Here is a 6,000-nt window from a genome sequence, read left to right as displayed (position 1 = left end):
GTCATGCACGTCTCTGAATTAAACATTGTAGCATTAGTCTTGCCACATTCAGGACATTTTTTTTTTTCTTTTGAAATCTTAGTAGTGGTTATGAGTTCTTGTTTTGTACTTTTTTTTTTTTTTTTTTACGGTAAGGCCTATAGCGCCTGTAGGCACACTTGAAGAGTGTATGGGAAGCGCTGTTCAGCTTCCGCCCATTAGTGGCGCAGTTTTATAGTGGTACCCATATTAGGGCCCATATCACCGCCCAAACTCATCTTGAGTGTAACCACCTAGAACCTGGGTATCATGGTGATATGTAGATAACTTTAAACCACTCGACAAATGGCAAAGTGTTTTAATTAAGGCTGTACGTGGTGGGATTGGAACCTACGCGTGGACATCTGCCCGATCCCACGCTCACCACCTTATCCACTATGCCACCGCCTCCCTACCTACAGTGTGTGTGTTTCACTGTTTGATCTGCTGCAGTCTCTGACGAGACAGCCAGACGTTACCCTACGGAACGAGCTCAGAGCTCATTATTTCCGATCTTCGGATAGGCCTGAGACCAGGCACACACCACACACCGGAACAACAAGGTCACAACTCCTCGATTTACATCTCGTACCTACTCACTGCTAGGTGAACAGGGGCTACACGTGAAAGGAGACACACCCAAATATCTCCACCTGGCCGGGGAATCGAACCCCGGTCCTCTGGCTTGTGAAGCCAGCGCTGTAACCACTGAGCTACCGTGTGTGTGTGTGTGTGTGTGTGTGTGTGTGTGTGTGTGTGTAATAATAATAATAATAATAATAATAATAATAATAATAATAATAATAATAATAATAATAATAATAATAATAATAAATAATAATAATAATAATATAATGATAATAATAATAATAATAATAATAATAATAATAATAATAATAATAATAATAATAATAATAATAATAATAATAATAATAATAATAATAATAATAATAATAATAATAATAATAACACGGTTTATTAGTAATTGCAGTACATACATACTGAAAATGTACATATGGGGATTGAGGAAGACTTAAGATTAGAACCTTAACTTAGCTGTTTATGGTTGTTCATGGTTCGCACAATAGGGGGGGTAGGATAGCATTACACGAAGATGTACATATGATGATTAAAGGAGATTCAAGATGAGAACCTAACTTACCTATTTATGGCTCGCACCATGGAGGGGATAGCACTATGACGATAACGGTCAGTTCTTGGGGGCCTTGAGTGGTATGACCACGTTTGTGTGTCGTGTGGATTGGCTGGGGCGCGTCAGGGGGGAGGAGATGTCGTAACCGTGAGTGGCGCAGCAGGCCTCTACCCATCTTGACGAGGCCCGCTTGGTGTCAGGTTGCCAGTGTGGGGAGATCGAGGATAGATAGTGCGTGATCAAAGGCAGTGTAGGCGGGGCCAAGTATGATTCTGCAGGCCCTTTTTTGGACATTTTCCAGTTGTTGCTGTTGAGTGCAGGTGAGGGAGGAAGACCACACTGGTGAGGCATACATAAGTTTGGGCAGGATGAAGGTGATGTGTGTGTGTGTGTGTGTGTGTGTGTGTGTGTGTGTGTGTGTGTGTGTGTGTGTGTGTGTGTGTGTGTGTGTGTCTATCTGCATGTGTGTGTGTGTGTGTGTGTGTGTAATTCATTGCGGTCGTCTGCTGGTCACCCAGCCAACATTCCCCATTCCGGAGCGAGCTCAGAGCTCACAGACCGATCTTCGGGTAGGACTGAGACCACAACATACTCCACACACCGGGAAAGCGAGGCCACAATCCCTCGAGTTACATCCCGTACCTGTTTACTGCTCGTGCTGTCCCATCTCTATATCTACTCTTATCTAACTTTTCCTTAAATCCGTGAATTGTTTTTGCTTCAACCACTTCTTTCTCCAGCGCATTCCAGATCCCCACAATTCTTTGTAGAAAACTGTATTTCTTTATGTCCTTTGTACACACACTCATCTTCACTTTTCTCCCATGCTTCCTCCCACTTCTCATATCCCTCACCACCAGATCATCACGGTCCAACTTCTCAATGCCAGACAGAATCCTATACATAGTGATAAGGTCTCCTCTCCCTTCTTTTTTCCAGTGTCGGCAGACTCAATTTTTCCAGTCTCTGCTCATAAGACAGATTCACCAAGGTTTGGGGCAGCTTCGTCGCAGCCCTCTGCACGCGTTCCAGCTTCCTCTTATCCCTTGCCATTCTTGGAGACCAAAGTACCGCTGCATACTCCAACCTGGGTCTAATCATTGTAACAATCAACTTCTTGATCATCTCTTCATCCATGTAGCAGAATGCAGTTCTTATGTTCCTTACTTACTAAATTGTACGCTTCACCAGATTTCCTCTTTACATGAACCTCTGACGAGAGCCCCTCCGTCACAGTTATTCCCAGATCTCTCTCTTCAGTCTTTATTTCCAATTCCTCATCCCCCATCTTATATCTGTACACTGGTCTCATACTGCTCTTACCAAGATTAATCACTCCACACTTCTTGATATTAAATTCCATTTGCCACTCTGAGCTCCACTCCCAGATCTTGTCTAAGTCCCTCTGCAATGCCTCACAGTCTTCTTTCTTAGTTATTTTCCTCATTAATTTGGCATCATCCGCAAACAAACTCATATCATTTATGTAAACAGCAAACAGTAACTGACCCCTAAGGTACTCCACTAGTCACTTCCCTCCAAGCTGATTTCCTATCTCTTATTACTGTTCTCATCTCTCTTCCAGTCAGGAAATCACTAATCTATTCCAAAAGCCTACCCCTCAGCCCGCCATGTTCTCTCACTTTCCAGATCAATCTCTTATGAGGAACTTTATCGAATGCTTTCTTCAAGTCTAGATAAATTCCATCCACCCATTTCCACCCTCTCTTGTACCACATCTATGACATGAGAGTAGAAGCACAATAAACTTGTTGCACATGATCTGCCTTTCCTAAATCCAAACTGCCCATTAGTCAATATTTTCTTCCTTTCTAGATAATCATTCCATCTTTTCTTTATTACTGACTCACACAGTTTAACACAACACTTGTTAATGACACCGGCCTGTAGTTTGATGGATTTTCCTTGTTTCCACTCTTAAATATGGGTACTATATCTGCTTTTTTCCAGTCCTTTGCCACCTGCCCCTGCTGCAGAGAATTCGATATGAGGCCACAAATCTTTTTTGCCAGTTGATCCTTACATTCCCTCAACACCCAATTTGATACTCCATCAGGCCCTTGTGCTTTCCTTACATCCAATCTTTCCAGCATTTCACACACTTCATCCTCCAACACTTCAATTACATCCAGGCCTTCTTCTTCTGTCGGTTCGATCTTTGGTTCATTAAAGGTTCTTTCATTGGTAAAAACTTTTTGGAAACACTTATTCAACTCTTCAGCCATGAGTTTTCCTCTTCAATGAATTCTCCATCAACTTTCAGCTTGCTTATTTCTTTCTTGTTTTTTAATTTCCCATTAACAAATCTATAGAATAATCTTGGCTCATCCTTACATTTTTCCACAATGTCCCTCTCATACTATCTGGCCTCTTCTCTCCTTATTCTTGTGTACTCATTCCTTGCCTTTTTATACTCATCCCACACTAAAGATCCTTTTCTCTTCATCCACCTTTTCCAAGCTGTGTCTCTCTTCCTCTTTGATTCCTCACAGCGTTTATTAAACTATGCTTGGATCCCCTTTTGATTCTTCTTCACCCTTGGCACATATTTATTGACCCCTTCCTCGTAAATGTTCACAAACTCTCTCCATTTATCCTCAATTCCACATGCATCCTCAAAAACACTCCAGTCCGCTTGCTCAAAGTAATTCCTTAATTTGATGTAATCTGCTTTACCGTAGATGAATCTTCCTGTTCTGTGATGTTCATTCCTTCTCTCCATTCTTCCTTCCCTCAATACACACTCAATCATCACATGATCACTCTTCCCTATTGGACACCCACCTTTCATGTTTTCTATCAACTCCGCCTCTTTAGTGAAAATCAAGTCCAGTCGTGACGGTTCATCTTCATCTCTGTATCTAGTATTTTCCTCCACCCACTGTGTCAATGAGTTTTCCATTGCCATTCTTAGCAGCTCTCCACCCCATGAATCTTCGCTACCATCCACAGTCCACTCTTCCCATTTCACCTCTTTGCTGTTGAAATCTCCCATCATTACCAGTTTCTCTTTAGTTTCCATCAAATACTCTATCCACCTTTTTGTGTCCTCCATCTTCCTTTTATATTCCTCTCTGTTCCATGAATTGGTTTTTGGGGGAGCACATACCACAACAAAGTCTCGTTTAACACCTCCATACACCACCTCAGCTAACCCATAGTCATTCCTCAGTTCATAGGCAACAAGATATTTTTTCACCAATAACATCACACCGCCTCCCTGCTTTCTGCTCTATTTCTTACCCATATGTTGTATTCACCTTCACCTATTTTATTCTCCTCTGTGACTCAGTAAGTTTAGTTTCAGTTATTCCCATCACGTCAGGCCTCTCTACCCTAAGATAGTCATTTATTTCTACCAGAGCAGACTGTAACCCATTCACATTAGTGTATGCCATTTTTAGTTTCTCTCCCCTTCTCCTATTTTCCCAATCATCCACTATATCAGTTTCATATCCCTGACTCTCCGTAAAACTTCTTCCTCTCCTCCTCTGATTGTGATTAGTTTTTTCCTTTGCCTGCTTCCATAAGGGGGTGCTAAGGTGCTGTCATACTTCTCTAGTGAACTTATGTATACTTACCCTTTCCAATAGAGAATAAATCCTGAAAGTTATACATATTTCCTACACACAGAAGATGGTGAAATTTATATATTGAATAAATTATTTTAAAAAAAGCATTCCAGTGAAGACAGTCTTTCCACATCAATCAGCTATGTAGGAAATGAAGGATTAAAGGCTTGATAACAACTTGTATTTGCCACATTTCGTCTAACTCTCTTCTTTTTTGTTTAATGAATTTTTCATTTTGCCTAATGCCTAAATTTCAGGTTGAATAAATGATACAAAATTTTACGTCACAGATCCTTTTATTTCGCTAAAAAACAAATTAAACTCTATTCTCTTCTCTTCCCAATGCCACAAGAAGTAACAAAATCCGTCCATTAGAAGTGGAGATATGGTTTCCTAAAGCCTAAAAAAGTGAATTTTACAGGAGAGCCATTTAAAGTTTAAAGGGACACGACGCCATTTTTAAAATTCTCCCGGCGCATAGTCACTCAAGCTATCCTCGCCTCTCCCTCTTGGCTTCCTTTTGGTCACTGAAAGCATTCTCTCACGCAGCTTATCCTTCTTCTTGAGGTGCTCCTCTTGAATGAAAGTGTAGGGATGCCCAAGCTGAGAAACAGCAAAGCCTGCCTCGTACCCAACATTATAATCCATCACAGCTTGGGCAACACTAAAGTCCAGGATATGTTTGTTAGCGTTCTTGTACTTGGAGCAATACCGCCAGATACGTGAATGGAGGTTCTCATTCACGTAGACAATAGTTTGCCTGATGTTTGGCGCCTATATTCCCCCCACTCCTATACCTACCTTGTGGCGGGGTGCTAGGCTGCGACCCGCTGCGTAGAGGCTAGGAAGAGTTTCCAAATGTCTCCCTACACACAACTTGGCACCAAAAACACAAATTTTTAGTATATTTCAAGATAGTGGGTATTGCATCATGCAAAAGGTTGCCAGATGTTGCCAATATTTTATCTATTTTATTCTGTATGAAAAAAATAAATAAATAAAAACGAGATACAGCTCAATAACTTGGAAGAAGTTATTGAAGATATTTTCAAAATGAAAACCTATTTTTCGTTCATTTGCCGAATTTTTTTTCGACTGAGGGATCCTAGCGCTCCCATAAGTCACTGGTCTTATTTTCTTTCCTCCTCGTTCATGTCTCTCCTTATCCATATATCCTTATAATCCTCCCGCTTCCCAAGCCTCCATGAACCATTCAAAACTTCTTCTGCTGGTGTG

At 41.2% G+C, this 6,000-nt stretch overlaps 1 protein-coding gene across 1 annotated transcript in view; it reads right to left on the bottom strand.

Moving 5' to 3' along the window:
- The window catches only part of LOC123518719 (fucolectin-like), a 4,415-nt gene extending 2,850 nt beyond the window's left edge, over positions 1–1,565 (bottom strand). The window contains exon 1 of the mRNA XM_045279719.1: positions 1,181–1,565. The gene's annotated coding sequence lies outside the window, so the exon portion shown is untranslated. The remainder of the gene's footprint in view (positions 1–1,180) is intronic.
- Between the last annotated feature and the right edge of the window lie 4,435 nt (positions 1,566–6,000).

Source organism: Portunus trituberculatus, chromosome 44 (genome assembly GCF_017591435.1).
Source record: "Portunus trituberculatus isolate SZX2019 chromosome 44, ASM1759143v1, whole genome shotgun sequence".
NCBI lineage: Eukaryota > Metazoa > Arthropoda > Malacostraca > Decapoda > Portunidae > Portunus > Portunus trituberculatus.
The sequence above is the reverse complement of the archived record's forward strand: the minus strand, read 5'-3'. Positions and strand labels throughout refer to the sequence as shown.